At 36.4% G+C, this 19,739-nt stretch overlaps 1 protein-coding gene and 1 pseudogene across 17 annotated transcripts in view; one reads left to right on the top strand and one right to left on the bottom strand.

Moving 5' to 3' along the window:
* The window catches only part of Ptp52F (Protein tyrosine phosphatase 52F), a 922,788-nt gene that overhangs the window by 427,157 nt on the left and 475,892 nt on the right, over positions 1-19,739 (bottom strand). The window lies entirely within an intron of this gene.
* LOC138856885 (uncharacterized) lies at positions 14,968-15,866 on the top strand (annotated as a pseudogene).

The following is a 19,739-nucleotide window of genomic DNA, read 5'->3' as shown; positions in this document are numbered from 1 at the left end:
TTGCGAGAGTATAAAATGTCCGGTTACATCCGAACTTAGCCCTTGCTTACTTGTTTTTTTATTATTTTGAATAAGCGAGTTCACAACGTTATTAAAATGTATATAAAGATTTTAAATAATCAAAAGGTCTTGACGGTTGAAAGCGGAGGTAGCGATTAGTACTATTACATTCCGCAAAGTGGTCGCTCGTCGTCCTCTTCGACCTTCTTCGGTGTGGTGTGCATTGTGTCCTCATGTGTGGTGTGATCGTGGTGGTTGGATTGGTGTGGAATATGTGTGGAATGGTGTTGAAATTCGTTACTCATTTAACCAGTGTCAATTGATCTTCTTCTCTTGCTGGTTTCTACGGGTTTAAGGATGTTAAGGATTTCAAATGTTTAGGTTGATTCGTGCTTGAGGATAAGATAAAGGAAGTTATCTTAAGGGACTTGAGTCGTTATTTCGTCATAAATTTCTGTTAAGAAATGTTCGTAACGGTCTAGGTCAATGAGATGTGTCAGTCTTAGTGTACCGTCCTGTATTTTTGCATTTCCATTTGTCTACTGCAACAAGTTGAGCCTTATTGGAATCCAAAATTATTACATCTGCTAGTAAAGATGTAATCGCAGTGGAACTAATTATTAGTTTTAATAAATCCTTTTTTCCTTAAAGAGATAGTTCAAGTTTTTATTAGGGATTTATGTATTATGCGTCCTGATATTGTTTTAACTGCTGTTCTATTATTTTCGGATACTATTTCTTTTCTATTTTTTTTGTTAATTTTGAACCAATTCTTTTATTTATTTTGGCATAAATTATATCTCTTCTCTGCTGTTCAAATTGTTGAGCGTAGGTAAAAATTCTATTCCCAAAGAATGTGGCTAAAGATTTATTTTTGGTTGTTGAGTGTATTGATGAATTATATTCCTTCCCTGATTTGAATAACAGTTCTTCGAATTTTATTCCTATGTTATTTGCTTTTAAGCATCTCAATATTTCAAAGAATATACTATGGAAACTTTCAACATGTCCGTTGCTAGTGCTACTATAGGGCGGTGTGGTATAAACATTTGGTCTTTAAGTAAGGTTGATATTGTGTCAGAATTAAGAGAGTTTTCGTTATCTACTATTAATTGTTTTGGTATTCCGAATGCGATTATCAATTCTCGTATTGGGTTTGCTTTGAACTGTATAATTTTAACCTGTGCGTGTTTCGAAAATTTATCAATGGCCGTGCGTATTAGCCTTTTTTCGAGTAAATGTCGATATGTACGATTTCTCCTGGAAACTGCGGAATAGGAGTATTTTGTATCTTTGGTTTTGGAGGATGTCTGTCATGTTTATGCTCGCGGCATGTGGAACATTGTATAACTATTTTTTCGATTTTCGAATGTATGCTTGGAAAGTAAAATTTCTGTAATATTTGTGTTTTATTTTCGCGACTATTTTTATGTGATCTTTGAAGTTCTCTAATAATTATTTCTTCCTATTCTGTTTCTGATATGACATCTTGTAGAACGAATTGCTTACACCGAATTTTGATATTTGCAAAGTAAAGTGGATATATTTCCATAATTTTCCCCATTAAGCTTTCTGTGGTGTATAGTCCGTTGAGTACTGCTGGGTCAAGGTGTCGTTTGAATATGTCTATAATATCCTGTCTTGAATAGTCTCGTTTGGTAATTGTGCGTCTGTGAAAACTGGGAAATGGTATTTCCAACGTATAGTTATCTTCCGAGTAGGATGAATAGCTGGTTTTTGAAGTTATTTATTTGTGATTCTGTGGCTGGGATGAGCCGATGTGCGGAACTTTCGTCGCTATGGTCAATAGCCGTTAGAGCATTAACGCTAGTCTCTGGAGGTTTCTATAGTGCGTCGGCTACCACGTTTGTCTTTTCTGGTTTTTACTTCATTTCCTAGTTGTACTCTTCGAGGATGCATTTCCATCTTTTCATTTTTCCGTTATTGTTTTAATTACTCAATGCAAAGGTTAACGGTTGGTGATATGTGAAAATTATTTTTTTAGGTGAACCATACAAATAACTTCTCAAACTATTAAGTGACCATATTATCGCTAGCACTTCTTTTTCATTTGCTGCGGCTTTACTTAGTGACCGAGATATGAATGCTATGGGTTTGCCTGATTTTTCTAGAACTGCTCCGAGAGCATAATTAGATGCATCGGTGGTAAGGTGAAAGTCTTGATTAAAGTCAGGATATCCCAGTATTACTTCTTTTGAAACGAGTACAGATTTTGTTTTGCTGAGCTCTTTTAGCGCTGCGTTATTGAGTATTATCTGCTTTATACTGAATGCATTTTTTGAAATGCGTCCATCCTCCCCTCTTAACAGCGAAGTAATGTGTTTTGCTATCTCAGCGTAATCCCTTATAAAGAGACGATAATAGCTGGAAAGGCCAAGGAAAAATCTTATGTCTTTCAAAGTTTTTGGACATGGGAATTTTTGTATAGCTTCAACTTTTGAAGGGTTAGTTTTTACACCATTTGATGAAATAATGAAGCCTAGAAGATTTCGGAAGAACTCGCATTTGCTTCTTTGAGAGTGTGAAATATAATATAATATTTGTTCAATATTTTGAAAGTGGCTTTCTTCGTTTTCACCGAAGACTATTATGTCATCCATGTAGACATAGCAGATTTTACCTATCTAGTTTTTTAGAATATCATCTAAGCCCCTTTGAAATATCGAAGGCACGTTTTTTAGCCCGAATGGAAGTCGTTTAAACTCGTATTTGCCATCATTGACAGAGAAGGCTGTTTTCTCAATGTCGGATTCTTTTAAAGGAATTTGGTGGAATCCGCTTTTTAGATCCAATGCAGAAAAGTATTTATTATTCCCTAATTGCGCAATGATTTAATTTATTTTGAGTATGGGGTGTTTGTCGGAAATAGGGACATTGTTTAATTTGCTATAATCAATTACGAGTTTAAATTTCTTTCACCGGAAGCGTCTATTTTTTTTGGGACAACCCACACAAATGAGTTGTATGGAGAACGTGATGGTCTTATTATCCCATCTTTGAGTAAGGTTTGGATTTCCTTAGTGACAAACTCTCTCATGCCAATAGGATATGGATAATATCTACTGTAAGCGGCGTACAATCGCTTCTCCACGTACACTCTCAACTACGGCCGCTATATTTTCTTCAATGTGTGCTGTACGTGGTCTATTCGGTCAAATATTATCCAATAATGAATGCTGGGTCTCAAAATGAGTGATGGTGTTGCGAATAGTACGCTCAGTAGGCCGATTATGTTGACCATATGCTGAGCGAATCGCGCGAAACACATTCTTTACAGAACGTGAATTTTCGTAATAAATTTGAACAATTTATAAACGTTGTTTAGACGGAAGTCTTCCCATGATGAAATGCCAAACAATATTGAACAAAAAAAACATGACAGCTTGACACGACTCACGCGTAATCTGTCCAAAAGAGCATATTAAAAAAGTACTACTATACTTGGATAACCCGTTATTATAATAATATAATGAGGATACTTACGTTATTGTTTGTTTCGATCGAAGCACCGATCAATGAAAGTTAGTTACGAATAGTATGGAACGCATGTTTGTTTGCTACGTTTACGTATTGTGTCTGTCACTCTCACGAATGTGGACACGTATTCCAATTATGTACAGGGTTTTCCACTACGAGTAATATGATTTAAAAAAAAACACTAACTGTTAAGGAAACCCAAATGTATTTTATTTAGTGTGAAATACAATCGATATAGTTAAGTTCTGAATATAACATTATTCAAATGGCCTCCACGACTTCTTTTGCATGAACTAATTCGATGAACCCAAATTTCGAGTACTTTTTCCACAAAATCAATAGCACGTTTAATATTGACTTTTAGGAGTTGTGAGAGTCTGACTTATTGGCAAAGACCAATGACTTAAAATAACCCGACAAGAAGTAATCTACTGGTGTTCTTGGAGGCCATTCAATGTCACAATTTCTTGAAATTATCGAATCTCCAAACTTTACTTTCAATAATTCGATTGTTGCATTGATGATTCCACCAGACTAAGAATCACACTAAACTTTCAACTTAGGGGAATTTAAGGGTAGTTCATGCATAATTTATAGATTTACTTCGCACCAGAATCGATAGTTTCGTTTTTTTACTGCACCCCTCAAATGAAAGTGAGCCTATTCGGAAAAGATGATTTTCTTAAAAAAATCGTTATCGTTTTCATGTTTTTCCAAAGCAAAATCAGCAAATTCACGGCGTTTTTGTTGGTCCAATGGTTTCAGTTTTTGAGTGAGAACAATTTTATACGGATGCAAGGATAATGAGGATAACTACGTACTACTTGTTTCAAAGATTTTGTAAAAGTTAAACTATCATTCAACAAAAAATATTACAATCTCAAATTTAGTTTGCACTTTAACCGAAAAACAGTGCACGCGGTCAGTTGAAAGTTTTGTGCCAATCCCCACTCTAACGGGGCATCTCGACAGTCAGTTAGAGATTGCTAAAAATCTGATTGCACACTGCTAATGTTAAGTAATTGCTGTCTAAGTATATTACATGCCATACATTGCTAACTTCGATCGCATGATGGCAGCAAAGAAGAAAGGCCAATATTTTATATTTTGTTGCGTAAACTGCAATTTAGCAAGGTAATATTCAAAGTATAAATTTTAACAAAACATGTGAATAGTAATTAAATACATATTGTACATACAATATATTTGTATCTATGGTTAATATTTTAATGATGATTGTTAGCATATGTAAATATTGCTCATATTTTATTATTGAATTAGTAAATAAATATTGTGCAACAATTATTTAAGTCTTAAAATATTTAACTTTAATTTTCAAACACAAATACATTTGTAGAAAATAGTAAATTTCTACTTTTTTCATCATCCATCCATCAATTCGATGAAAATAATGATAGAATACTTAAATACGAAAGAATTGTGATCGCAAAGTTTGTATTTATTTAAATATATTGATTTTGAAAAATCAAGACTACTGCACGACAGCGAAATTTATTTGTAGGCAAATGTCGTCTTAAAGCCAGCTTCTTATCTTCTATTTTGAAGACGGCAGCGACATATCAAACGTCTGATGTACGCAATTTCGTTGTTAAGGTATTAAAATCTTACATTTCATTGAAATTTAATATTTTGTTCAAAGTAAAATTTTTTGTGCAAAAAATAAGTAAATATTTCGATTAATTTTTTTTAAATTGTCAATTGTTATTACAAATGATATATCAATGCTATTTTATGCTTTTGTTGATAATATAACATTATATTTTTTACAGCTTTGAATAACTTTACATTTCACATATTAGTTACCACTCATGTATATATTTTTTTGATTTATGATACATATTTTGTACTATTTCTTATATGTATAAGTCACTTAAAAAATAAGTCACCCAGACTTAATAATTATCCTGTAAGCCACCTATCAGTAAAGTCACCGGTTTCTTTCTGTTAAAATTTCTAAGAGCGACTAAACAACATCGCGCGAGGTCATGCCGCTTAAGGAACTGTGTCATGCACGCAATTTTGTAAAAACAATTCTTGTTGCCTAATTTGCAAAATTTCATGTTAGATCACATTCGTGAACCAACGTAAAGTTTTAATGGCAGCCTATTTTTCTCAACCTAAACATAAACCACCATACTTTAAAAATATGAGCCTTAAACTATGCTGCTAAAGGATTCAACTATCCATCTTGCAAAAATTCAAGCTAGACGGAAAGAAAAAGTGTCGTGGCGCGACCTTGAAAAATATTCACTTCAAAAATTATGTCCCTGATATAATACGTTAGCTTACGCAAATGCCATCCAAAAATTTTGGGAATCCGATTCAGACAAATCGGACGGGACTTCAGAAGGTTTCAGTTTTTACGATGCCCCTTGACAGTTACTGTTAAAGCGTTTTCTTCAAAGAAATATGGCCCGTCTAGTGAATTCTTTCTGGATTTAATTCATTTCACATGTGGCACTTTTGCTTGTTTACATTTTCGTTAAATCAAAATAGGCGTCATCAGACATAAACAGGCACTTTATCAAGTTATTGTCTTCTTTGGCCATTTCAATCATTATTTGTAAAAATGTATAATCTATATAAATACAATACATTTCAATGTGAGCTAATACTTTTTTTTCTTCTTTGTTTGAAAGAAACTGCATCAAAGTTAATGCTAACCACCGCACACTGAATACAATCGGTATCTTCGAATGACAAAATTGAACTCAAAAACTTTTTTGAACAAATTTATTTTTATACAAATTCGCTTATTTGCTATGAATTGGCAAATGTACGAGTTCTTACTTGCTAGTACTTATTTCTATATATTCAATTATGATAATTTAAGCAATAATTCGGAGCAAACCTCAGTTTGATGGAGAAACGGCCTACAATGTGTTGTATTGCAATTTTGGAAATAAACTTTAATTGAGCAATGCTGATATTGTATAAAATTAAATGCTGTTATTGTTTATTTGCAGAATATTACTGAATCGAATTTCGGATTATAGTTGTAACATTCTTGCCTGTATAGTTTTCTAGTTGTGACAACTTTGTTGTTTTTAAATACTGCTAGTTATGCTAACTGAGCTAACTTCGTTGCAATGTTTCGATACATCAAATCAAGAAACAAAACTTCGATGTAATTTTTTTTTTTCCACGCCTGTTCGAATATTTTGTTTGCAGTATGCGGGCATAGTGTGTTAGATCGCCTTTGAACTTGGGCATTGTCTTGACAAGATCTAAAAATTCCTAGTCCGGTACATGCTGATCTTTGACAACGTCGAGACAGTACAAAACGTCCATACATACATAAAGAAATATATGCATTTATAGTATTATAAATAAACAAACATACGTAACGAGATGCATATAAGTTCACACGCTCAGCCAATTCTCACCATCGGTCAGTAACATGAACCTGAAACCGTTCAATTGCTGACGCTGCATCCGATCTGACGCCGCAACTTTAGGCAACGTGACCCGGTACGGACTTAGGTTTAATTTAGAGTTAAAAAATTAATTGTATTTAGTCTTGAAATAACATCTAAATAATAAAGACCGCGGACCCGAGTCCGCTTATTTAAAAAAAACAATTTAATAAATAAAAAACTTAACTGGCGCCCGAGCAGGGACCAGCTGAAGTGTGCGTCTAAGAGCGGTGTTAGAATCGTGTTGTGATAATATCCGAATCGCACGAGTTACGTATTCACTTGTATGTTATATTATTATTATATGTAGACTCTTAAAACCTGTTTTGAATGCACACACATATGGGCATATTACATTATACTTATATTTAGTTATACATTTATTAATACACTACCTATCCACAGTTAGAAGGTAGCGTCATTTTTGTCGTGAGTTAGTCTTAAGATCAATTTAAATGAATAAAGTAATTTTATTTTGCTATTCATATAACTCACGTGGAGAGACGGCCGAGAAATAAAAACACCAAGGCACCCGGACCAAACAAGCTGGTTCGTCAACAATTACTATTAATTTAATTTAAATGTAAAATTTTACTAACCCTAAATAATACTTATAAATAATAACAGGCTTGTACAGCCAATAAAAAAATAAATATAGAAGCTGCGAATCACCACCTTCGCGGGGACCCTCCAGGTTCTACAACTAAAATTCTCTGCTATTCACCACCCAAGGGACCCTCCAGAGAATTATAAATTACAAATCAAAATAAAAAAGGCTCGTACAATCAATAACTTACAAGAATAAAAAGGTAAAGCGATTCAAAACGTAACGGTTAACTCTCCGGTTCTAAATAACTACAGTCCAACTCTGCAATTCACCACCAAAGGGACCCTTCAGAGTATAAGGACAAATTATCAAAATAAAATCATTGCAAATATCTAATAAAATATGCCAACCAATTCCATAAGACCTGGTGTGGTAAAAGCTGGAGTCAATACTCAACCATCCCATTCTATTCCTATTCCTAACGAAATAAATATAGAAAAATTGACAAACATTATAAGTGGCGTAGTCACAAGTATTTTTAAAACAAGAGGGACAGAACCTAGTTTAGGCCGCCCTTAATCCGAACGCAAACTTTTCAAATACAACAGATGGCACCATGAACCCCACATTAACAAACAACATTAATGAACTAAACAAAATACCCGATGTGGTAAGATGCCTCCGCGAATTTTCCGGGAATCCAGGAGAATTCAATTTGTGGAAGAAGAGCGTAGACCGAATACTAGAAATATACGAACCTAAAAGAGGATCGCCAAAATACTATGACATCTTTAACCTTATAAGAAACAAAATCGTGGGCAACGACTAAGTGGTCGAATCTCTTAAAGATTTCGCCACCTATATTACGATTGTAGGGTCGGGTCGGTAATTCCTGCGTCATAAGGCAGTAGACTTTGACATACCAGTCGGGATGAGTTAGTGACCCTATGACGGTTTTACATATATGGTGAGAGCCGAGGTATTTTTTCGGTAACCTCAATCTCTGAACCAGCTCAGAGGCAATTATTGTCACCTTTCGGGTCGGGTTATTTATGGCAAGTATTTTATTCCATTTCCCATCGTGTTTTATTTTTTATCATGGCAGTGGGTATAAGGATCGGCTTGGCCAGTAGCGTAGTCTTTGTGTAGTGTTTTGTCGCTCTTTGTTGGTTTGGTTGTCTCTTTGCAGAACAACCTGGGGTGTCCGTGAAGGGTTGAATGATGCTCCCCGTTACACATGCTACATCGTTTTGCGCTTGTGCATCTTTGTGCTTACTGCGATCTGACCAAGCAATTGACACAGTACTTATACTTAGTTACTGCGGCAAACTTTTCGTGAATGTTCATTTTTGTAAATTTTGAAAATTTCACCAATCAGTGATCCTTTTTACACAATCCACAGGCGAAGTGTTTATGTGTGCGTTTTGATGAATGGGTGATAGTTCGTCGGGCCGTGCGGTGGGTACTTCCTCTTTCTTCTCGAATGAGGGAGAGGGTCGCTTTAAAGCGATGTAAGCGTCTAGCCAGGGTCCCATTGTTGGAGAGTGGGGTGATGCTTCGTGTGACGCTGAGTGATCGTACGGTGAATGCTAGGCTGCTCTGTCGGCTGCAGATTAATTTGATGCTATTTTGACTAGCCATGTCATTATAATGAAATGAGGTAAGTTATTTGGTAAGGTGACTATTTTGGTTATTGGACGAGTAATTGTTCCTTGAGAAGTACGTATGTCAACTACTCTGGTCTTATTGTCGGTACCGTGATAGGTTTTTTCGATGCGACCAAGTTTCCATTCATTTGGGGGTAGAGTTACTTGGCGTTTAACTACCATATCATTGACCTCTATATTGCGTTGAGGGTATTTCCAATTATAACGTTTGTGGAGTTCTTTTAGATATTATTCTTTCCATCGTTTGCTGAAGTTTTGATGGAGAATCTTTTGCCATCTATGTGCGAGACTTAGCTGTGTATCTTCTAAGTTGGGTTCCGCCGGGGTTAATAAAGGGGTAAGAAATGACCTGGAGTTAAAGTTTCTATATTCCTGGAGTCTTCACTTAGTGGGCTTAAAGGGCGAGAATTCAAGCAGCATTTAATTCTGGTTAGAAGGGTAGATAATTCTTCGAATGTGAATTTTTGTATCTGGGACACCTTTTTTAAATGGCTCTTTAAACTTTTCACTCATGCTTCTCAGAGTCCACCCATGTGAGGAGCTCCTGGAGGATTAAAGTGCCAGTTGATGTTTTGGTGTGATTCACTTGTTGTTACTTGTGTTTTTAGTGATTTTATGAATTCTCATCGATCTTTGATTAAGAGCTCCCACGAAATAAGTACCATTGTCCGAATAGAGATCGGCGGGACATCCGCGCCTGGAAAAGAATCGTGCGAATGCGGCCATGTATGCTTGGGTGGTGAGATTGCTTCCGGCCTACAGGTCTATTGCTTTGGTTGCAAAACAAACAAATACGCATACATAACCTTTTGTGATCAAGCATGCTGTGCCGGTGTAATTTTTTATGTAATAGGGACCGGCGAAGTCGATTCCTTTTGCAGCGGATGAGCGAGTTAGCGTGGTACGTTCCGCTGGAAGAGCTTCAGCGATTTGAGTAGTTTCTCTCTTCTTGTTAAGACGCAAGTTTTGCACTGATGGATAATGGGGTTGATGAGCGTCTTAAGCTTCGGTATTCAAAATTCCGTACAAATGAGTCGTAAAACTAGCTGGTTGCCACCATGTAGGGTAAATGAGTGGGTAAATTGGGTGTGTAGGTTTGTTAATCGACTACTATAGGGTAGTATAATCGGATGACGCTCGTTATATGATAATGCGGCTGAATTGCTCAATTTAGGTTAAAATAATTAACCTCGTGCGGGTAATTCCGAACTCGTCTGGAGTTGTTTCCAACGTTGTGTATGGCTATTGTGATCTATTGGGTGATGCATTCGAGTAGAATCTGAATAAATATGCTATGACTCGAATGGCTATAGGTAGTGCTAAAAATCTATCCAGTATATCCTCTTGTGTTGTGTTGACGAAAGTCTTGATTGGCCGCAGTTCCAGTGTTGTATCGATTGATTTTCGGGTAAAATGTTTCGGGTCGAGTTTTAGCCATTGGGGTCCGTGCCACCAGAGGTCATTGTTAACCATTTCCAGAGGTGTGCATCCGCGACTGCCCAATTTGGGTAGGGTCGCATCCACTAAATTCGCCAGAAGAACCGCTCCGTAAAGTTCTAGCCTTGGTAAAGATATACTTTTTATGGGGGACACATGAGTTTTGGATATCAAAAGATTTGTTCAGGTGTTTGTGTTTGTAGAAACACTGATGTATAGGTTTGCTGCGTAAGCTTTCTCTGATGCGTCAGAGAATCCGTGAAAATTGATGATCGTGGATGCCGAAAAGTGGGTCCAATGAGGAATTTTAATAAAATTTAGGGTTTTGTAATCCTTTATGAAGGTTTTCCAGCGATGGAGAGTTAAGGGTTTTAAACTTTCATCTCAATCGGATTTATCGAGCCATATTTGTTGTATTTTGCTTGTGGCTACAACGGGGCTGAGCCAACCAGCTAGGTCGACCAATTTGGCTATAATCAATAATACTTCTCTTCTAGTAAATGGTGTCGTGAATAGGGTTGATGAGAAAAAAGAATGCATATTTTTTTACATTCCATACCCAGTGTTTTTGTGTTATCGGATTCCGGTAAACTGAGTAAGTTGGAATCTAACAGGTGTTCTTGTGAGATTCCGGATAAGACTTTTGGGTCATTTAAGGTCCATTTGCGTAGAGTAAATCCTGCGGACTCCAAAGATGAAGAGAGTTCGTCTCGTGCCATCTTTGCAGTTGCTACGTCATATGCTCCTGCAAGCACATCATCGACGTACATTCCGTTTCGAAGTATCTCTGCTGCCAGTGGGTGGGTTCCTTGTACATCATCCGCTAATTTGAAGAGGGTACAGATAGCTAAATATGGGGCACAGTTAATACCAAACGTAACAGTTTGTATTTCAAAATCTTCTACTGGGTCGTTAGGCGATATCCTCAATAAGATTCTTTGAAACGGAATGTGTTTGCTTTCAATAAGTATTTGACGATACATTTTTTTTATATCTGGAATACGATTCGAAACATACGCCACTTTACCACTAAGATTACCATTTCTACTTGCAGAATAGGTCCAGTGTGTAGTACATTGTTGTCGTTAAGCGATCGGGTTTGATGACTGCGTGATGTGGTAGATAGTATGTTTTCGTATTCTCTGGGGGGTCATATTCTATTTTGGTCACATGACCGAGTTCCAGGTACTCGTTGATGTCCTTGTTGTATTCCGTTTTTATTTCAGGTTTTCTAGATAGGGATAGGTTTTCATTTCTTAGAAACTGAGCTAAAGCTATATGTCTTGAGTTGCCCAAGTCTATTTTTTCTGGGGTTTTAAAGGGTAATGTAACCACGTAGCGCCCAGTTAAGTGTCTTCGGGTTGTTTTTTGATAATTTTCCCAAAATTAAAAATTTTGATAAATTACAATATTGAAGGTGAGATGGGTTTTTCAGGTGTGGATCCGGAAAGAGTCCAACCGATTTCTGTTTCTTGCGCTAGTGACCCGAGTACATTTCTCCGTACGCCACTGAGAATTATTTGTGGGTAGAGATCAGTTCCGATAAGGATGTCGACAAGTCTGGGTTTATAGAAGTGAGGGTCAGCTAAAACGATTTCTTTATTGGAAATTATTCTATCAATTGAGTGAGTGGGTAAGTTATCGGTTAAAGTTTTGAGATAAGCGTGGGTTGTTATTTAAATTCCTTTTTTGGTGGTGAACGAAGGGTGAGTTCGCAAGTTTTGGTAGCTGTTGTCGAGACTGTGTTGTTCAATCCGGTCACTTGTGCGTTTTTCTTTAAGGTGGGTATGTCCAATTTTCTGTGGAACTTCTCGGAAACGAACGTAGCTTCTGACCCAGAGTCTATTAGAGCTCGAGCTGTATATAATTCCCCTTTGTAAGAAACTTCCACTATGGCAGTACCTAACAAAATCTGCTTCCTATTTGAGTTGTGTAGGTCCTGGGTTTTACTTTCAGTGGACTGTAAGAGGGTTGTGTAGACTTGCGGATTTGTATTGGGGTTAAGGGTCTGGGAGGTACTACTATTGCTAGAGTCAAGAGGCGGGTTTGAGGCTCTTGATCCTTGCGGGAGGGATTGGGAGCGGGATGGGGCATCCCTATACAGAAGAGTGTTATGCTTATTTCTACATATTCTGCATGAATATTTGCTCTTGCAATCCTTGAAGCTATGCGATAATGCAAAGCAATTTAAACAGTAACCCTTATTATACTCTCGCAACCTGTTGCTACAGAGTATAATAGTTTTGTTAACCTAACGGTTGTTTGTATCCCCCAAAACTAATAGAGTTAGATATAGGGTTATATATGTAAAAATGATCAGGATGAAGAGACGAGTTGAAATCCGGGTGACTGTCTGTCCGTCCGTCCAGCTTGCACGGAGTAAAAATTGAGATATCTGTATGAAACTTGGTAGACATGTTTCTTGATACCGTGAGACGGTTGGTATTGCAGATGGGCGTAATCGGACCACTGCCACGCCCACAAAACGCAGTTGATCAAAAACAAATAAATTGCCATAACTAAGCTCCGCAATAATATACAAGACTGTTATTTGGTACACAGGATCACATTAGGGAGGGGCATCTGCAGTTAAAATTTTTTTTTAAGTAGGCGTGGTCCCGCCCCTAATAGGTTTAATGTTCATATCTCCTACACCGCTAATGCTATAATAACAAACTTCACTGGAAGCAAATGTTTAGAACCTCTATTAACGGTATGAAAATGGTTAAAATCGGGTGACAACCCCCGCCTACTCCCCATATAACGGTAATGTTGAAAACTACTAAAAGCGCGATAAATCAAACACTAAACACGCCAGAGACATTTAATTTTATCTCTGTAATGGTACAAGATGACTTTATAGGAACCGCGTTCAAAATTAGACAGTTTGCGTGGCACCGCCCAGTTTTAGGTGAAAACCCATACCTTGGGATCTGCTTAACCGATTTCAACCAAATTCAGTGCATAACGTTATTTTCATATTTCTATGTCATAGTGAGGCATCGGACTACAACTACGCCTATTTCCCATATAACACCATTTTCAATTCCACCTGATTTTTTCACTTTCCACTATGCATATCAAGCAACAATGATTATATCGGGGTAAAACTTTGCGTGAATAATACGTTTAAAGTATGCCACCTTGTGACCAAAAATTGTCTAAATCGAACCACAACTGTTCAAGCCCCTTAGTACTAAATATGTGGACCCCAGTGCTTATAGTTGACTTTCTATCGAAAATATCAGTCAATCCACAAAGAAATCTCAAACGAGTATACCATTTGACTTTGCGGGAGTATAAAATGTTCGGTTACATCCGAATTTAGCCCTTCCTTACTTGTTAACTATTGCTCTTGCTTCTCCTCGGGTTTTTTGAATTAGGTAAAACAGTCTCTCCACGTTATTAATTTTGTGATTGTTTACCTATATGGCCGTAAACATGTCTCTGAATGAGGGCAGGTTACAAAGTCGCCATAAAATATATCCGTGTTAGAAGAGGGTAGATGAATTGAAGATCCTATGTCCCGCGATGGATTTTCATCTGATGCTCGTTCTTTTAATGTAGGGCTTGGGGACTTAAGATTATCAATAGCTTGGTTAATGGATCCCAAACATTTCAAATATAATTGATGACCTTTTTTAAATTTTCCTTTAACCTTTGAGAAGTCCCGCCGATCTCTATTCGGACAATGGTACTTATTTCGTGGGAGCTCTTAATCAAAGATCGATGAGAATTCATAAAATCACTAAAAACACAAGTAACAACAAGTGAATCACACCAAAACATCAACTGGCACTTTAATCCTCCAGGAGCTCCTCACATGGGTGGACTCTGAGAAGCATGAGTGAAAAGTTTAAAGAGCCATTTAAAAAAGGTGTCCCAGATACAAAAATTCACATTCGAAGAATTATCTACCCTTCTAACCAAAATTAAATGCTGCTTGAATTCTCGCCCTTTAAGCCCACTAAGTGAAGACTCCAGGAATATAGAAACTTTAACTCCAGGTCATTTCTTACCCCTTTATTAACCCCGGCGGAACCCAACTTAGAAGATACACAGCTAAGTCTCGCACATAGATGGCAAAAGATTCTCCATCAAAACTTCAGCAAACGATGGAAAGAATAATATCTAAAAGAACTCCACAAACGTTATAATTGGAAATACCCTCAACGCAATATAGAGGTCAATGATATGGTAGTTAAACGCCAAGTAACTCTACCACCAAATGAATGGAAACTTGGTCGCATCGAAAAACCTATCACGGTACCGACAATAAGACCAGAGTAGTTGACATACGTACTTCTCAAGGAACAATTACCCGTCCAATAACCAAAATAGTCACCTTACCAAATAACTTACCTCATTTCATTATAATGGCATGGCTCCTCAAAATAGCATCAAATTAATCTGCAGCCGACAGAGCAGCCTAGCATTCACCGTACGATCACTCAGCGTCACACGAAGCATCACCCCACTCTCCAACAATGGGACCCTGGCTAGACGCTTACATCGCTTTAAAGCGACCCTCTCCCTCATTCGAGAAGAAAGAGGAAGTACCCACCGCACGGCCCGACGAACTATCACCCATTCATCAAAACGCACACATAAACACTTCGCCTGTGGATTGTGTAAAAAGGATCACTGATTGGTGAAATTTTCAAAATTTACAAAAATGAACATTCACGAAAAGTTTGCCGCAGTAACTAAGTATAAGTACTGTGTCAATTGCTTGGTCAGATCGCAGTAAGCACAAAGATGCACAAGCGCAAAACGATGTAGCATGTGTAACGGGGAGCATCATTCAACCCTTCACGGACACCCCAGGTTGTTCTGCAAAGAGACAACCAAACCAACAAAGAGCGACAAAACACTACACAAAGACTACGCTACTGGCCAAGCCGATCCTTATACCCACTGCCATGATAAAAAATAAAACACGATGGGAAATGGAATAAAATACTTGCCATAAATAACCCGACCCGAAAGGTGACAATAATTGCCTCTGAGCTGGTTCAGAGATTGAGGTTACCGAAAAAATACCTCGGCTCTCACCATATATGTAAAACCGTCATAGGGTCACTAACTCATCCCGACTGGTATGTCAAAGTCTACTGCCTTATGACGCAGGAATTACCGACCCGACCCTACAATCGTAATATAGGTGGCGAAATCTTTAAGAGATTCGACCACTTAGTCGTTGCCCACGATTTTGTTTCTTATAAGGTTAAAGATGTCATAGTATTTTGGCGATCCTCTTTTAGGTTCGTATATTTCTAGTATTCGGTCTACGCTCTTCTTCCACAAATTGAAATCTCCTGGATTCCCGGAAAATTCGCGGAGGCATCTTACCACATCGGGTATTTTGTTTAGTTCATTAATGTTGTTTGTTAATGTGGGGTTTATGGTGCCATCTGTTGTATTTGAAAAGTTTGCGTTCGGATTAAGGGCGGCCTAAACTAGGTTCTGTCCCTCTTGTTTTAAAAATACTTGTGACTACGCCACTTATAATGTTTGTCAATTTTTCTATATTTATTTCGTTAGGATTAGGAATAGAATGGGATGGTTGAGTATTGACTCCAGCTTTTACCACACCAGGTCTTATGGATTTGGTTGGCATATTTTGTTAGATATTTGCAATGATTTTATTTTGATAATTTGTCCATATACTCTGAAGGGTCCCTTTGGTGGTGAATTGCAGAGGTGGACTGTAGTTATTTAGAACCGGAGAGTTAACCGTTACGTTTTGAATCGCTTTACCTTTTTATTCTTGTAAGTTATTGATTGTACGAGCCCTTTTTACTTTGATTTGTAATTTATAATTCTCTGGAGGGTCCCTTGGGTGGTGAATAGCAGAGAATTTTAGTTGTATAACCTGGAGGGTCCCCGCGAAGGTGGTGATTCGCAGCTTCTATATTTATTTTTTTATTGGCTGTACAAGCCTGTTATTATTTATAAGTATTATTTAGTGTTAGTAAAATTTTACATTTAAATTAAATTAATAGTAATTGTTGACGAACCAGCTTGTTTGGTCCGGGTGCCTTGGTGTTTTTATTTCTCGGCCGTCTCTCCACGTGAGTTATATGAATAGCAAAATAAAATTACTTTATTCATTCAAATTGATCTTAAGACTAACTCACGACAAAAATGACGCTACCTTCTAACTGTGGATAGGTAGTGTATTAATAAATGTATAACTAAATATAAGTATAATGTAATATGTCCATATGTGTGTGCATTCAAAACAGATTTTAAGAGTCTACATATAATACTAATATAACATACAAGTTTACTCATCTGCTCTTAATCTTTACAGTTGAGGTTTAGTGAATACGTAACTCGTGCGATTCGGATATTAACACAACACGACTCTAACACGCTCTTAGACGCACACTTCAGCTGGTCCCTGCTCGGGCGCCAGTTAAGTTTTTTATTTATTAAATTGTTTTTTTTAAATAAGCGGACTCGGGTCCGCGGTCTTTATTATTTAGATGTTATTTCAAGACTAAATACAATTAATTTTTTAACTCTAAATTAAACCTAAGTCCGTACCGGGTCACGTTGCCTAAAGTTGCGGCGTCAGATCGGATGCAGCGTCAGCAATTGAACGGTTTCAGGTTCATGTTACTGACCGATGGTGAGAATTGGCTGAGCGTGTGAACTTATATGCATCTCGTTACGTATGTTTGTTTATTTATAATACTATAAATGCATATATTTCTTTATGTATGTATGGACGTTTTGTACTGTCTCGACGTTGTCAAAGATCAGCATGTACCGGACTAGGAATTTTTAGATCTTGTCAAGACAATGCCCAAGTTCAAAGGCGATCTAACACACTATGCCCGCATACTGCATACAAAATATTCGAACAGGCGTGGAAAAAAAAAACTTACATCGAAGTTTGGTTTCTTGATTTGATGTATCGAAACATTGCAACGAAGTTAGCTCAGTTAGCATAACTAGCAGTATTTAAAAACAACAAAGTTGTCACAACTAGAAATCTATACAGGCAAGAATGTTACAACTATAATCCGAAATTCGATTCAGTAATATTCTGCAAATAAACAATAACAGCATTTAATTTTATACAATATCAATTTAATAAAGTTTATTTCCAAAATTGCAATACAACACATTTCGTCGGCACCAAACCAAAGCGGAAGCCATGCCGCCGCAATGTAGGCCGTTTCTCCATCAAACTGAGGTTTGCTCCGAATTATTGCCTAAATTATCATAATTGAATATATAGAAATAAGTACTAGCAAGTAAGAACTCGTACATTTGCCAATTCATAGCAATTAAGCGAATTTGTATAAAAATAAATTTGTTCAAAAAAGTTTTTGAGTTCAATTTTGTCATTCGAAGATACCGATTGTATTCAGTGTGCGGTGGTTAGCATTAACTTCGATGCAGTTTCTTTCAATCAAAGAAGAAAAAAAAGTATTAGCTCACATTGAAATGTATTGTATTTATATAGATTATACATTTTTACAAATAATGATTGAAATGGCCAAAGAAGACAATAACTTGATAAAGTGCCTGTTTATGTCTGATGACGCCTATTTTGATTTAACGAAAATGTAAACAAGCAAAAGTGCCACATGTGAAATGAATTAAATCCAGAAAGAATTCACTAGACGGGCCATATTTCTTTGAAGAAAACGCTTTAACAGTAACTGTCAAGGGGCATCGTAAAAACTGAAACCTTCTGAAGTCCCGTCCGATTTGTCTGAATCGGATTCCCAAAATTTTTGGATGGCATTTGCGTAAGCTAACGTATTATATCAGGGACATAATTTTTGAAGTGAATATTTTTCAAGGTCGCGCCACGACACTTTTTCTTTCCGTCTAGCTTGAATTTTTGCAAGATGGATAGTTGAATCCTTTAGCAGCATAGTTTAAGGCTCATATTTTTAAAGTATGGTGGTTTATGTTTAGGTTGAGAAAAATAGGCTGCCATTAAAACTTTACGTTGGTTCACGAATGTGATCTAACATGAAATTTTGCAAATTAGGCAACAAGAATTGTTTTTACAAAATTGCGTGCATGACGCAGTTCCTTAAGCGGCATGACCTCGCGCGATGTTGTTTAGTCGCTCTTAGAAATTTTAACAGAAAGAAACCGGTGACTTTACTGATAGGTGGCTTACAGGATAATTATTAAGTCTGGGTGACTTATTTTTTAAGTGACTTATACATATAAGAAATAGTACAAAATATGTATCATAAATCAAAAAAGTATATACATGAGTGGTAACTAATATGTGAAATGTAAAGTTATTCAAAGCTGTAAAAAATATAATGTTATATTATCAACAAAAGCATAAAATAGCATTGATATATCATTTGTAATAACAATTGACAATTAAAAAAAAATTAATCGAAATATTTACTTATTTTTTGCACAAAAAATTTTACTTTGAACAAAATATTAAATTTCAATGAAATGTAAGATTTTAATACCTTAACAACGAAATTGCGTACATCAGACGTTTGATATGTCGCTGCCGTCTTCAAAATAGAAGATAAGAAGCTGGCTTTAAGACGACATTTGCCTACAAATAAATTTCGCTGTCGTGCAGTAGTCTTGATTTTTCAAAATCAATATATTTAAATAAATACAAACTTTGCGATCACAATTCTTTCGTATTTAAGTATTCTATCATTATTTTCATCGAATTGATGGATGGATGATGAAAAAAGTAGAAATTTACTATTTTCTACAAATGTATTTGTGTTTGAAAATTAAAGTTAAATATTTTAAGACTTAAATAATTGTTGCACAATATTTATTTACTAATTCAATAATAAAATATGAGCAATATTTACATATGCTAACAATCATCATTAAAATATTAACCATAGATACAAATATATTGTATGTACAATATGTATTTAATTACTATTCACATGTTTTGTTAAAATTTATACTTTGAATATTACCTTGCTATATTGCAGTTTACGCAACAAAATATAAAATATTGGCCTTTCTTCTTTGCTGCCATCATGCGATCGAAGTTAGCAATGTATGGCATGTAATATACTTAGACAGCAATTACTTAACATTAGCAGTGTGCAATCAGATTTTTAGCAATCTCTAACTGACTGTCGAGATGCCCCGTTAGAGTGGGGATTGGCACAAAACTTTCAA

The sequence above is a fragment of the Bactrocera oleae genome, chromosome 4 (assembly GCF_042242935.1).
Source record: "Bactrocera oleae isolate idBacOlea1 chromosome 4, idBacOlea1, whole genome shotgun sequence".
NCBI classification, from domain to species: Eukaryota; Metazoa; Arthropoda; class Insecta; order Diptera; family Tephritidae; genus Bactrocera; species Bactrocera oleae.
This window is presented reverse-complemented; position numbering and strand designations above follow the sequence as displayed.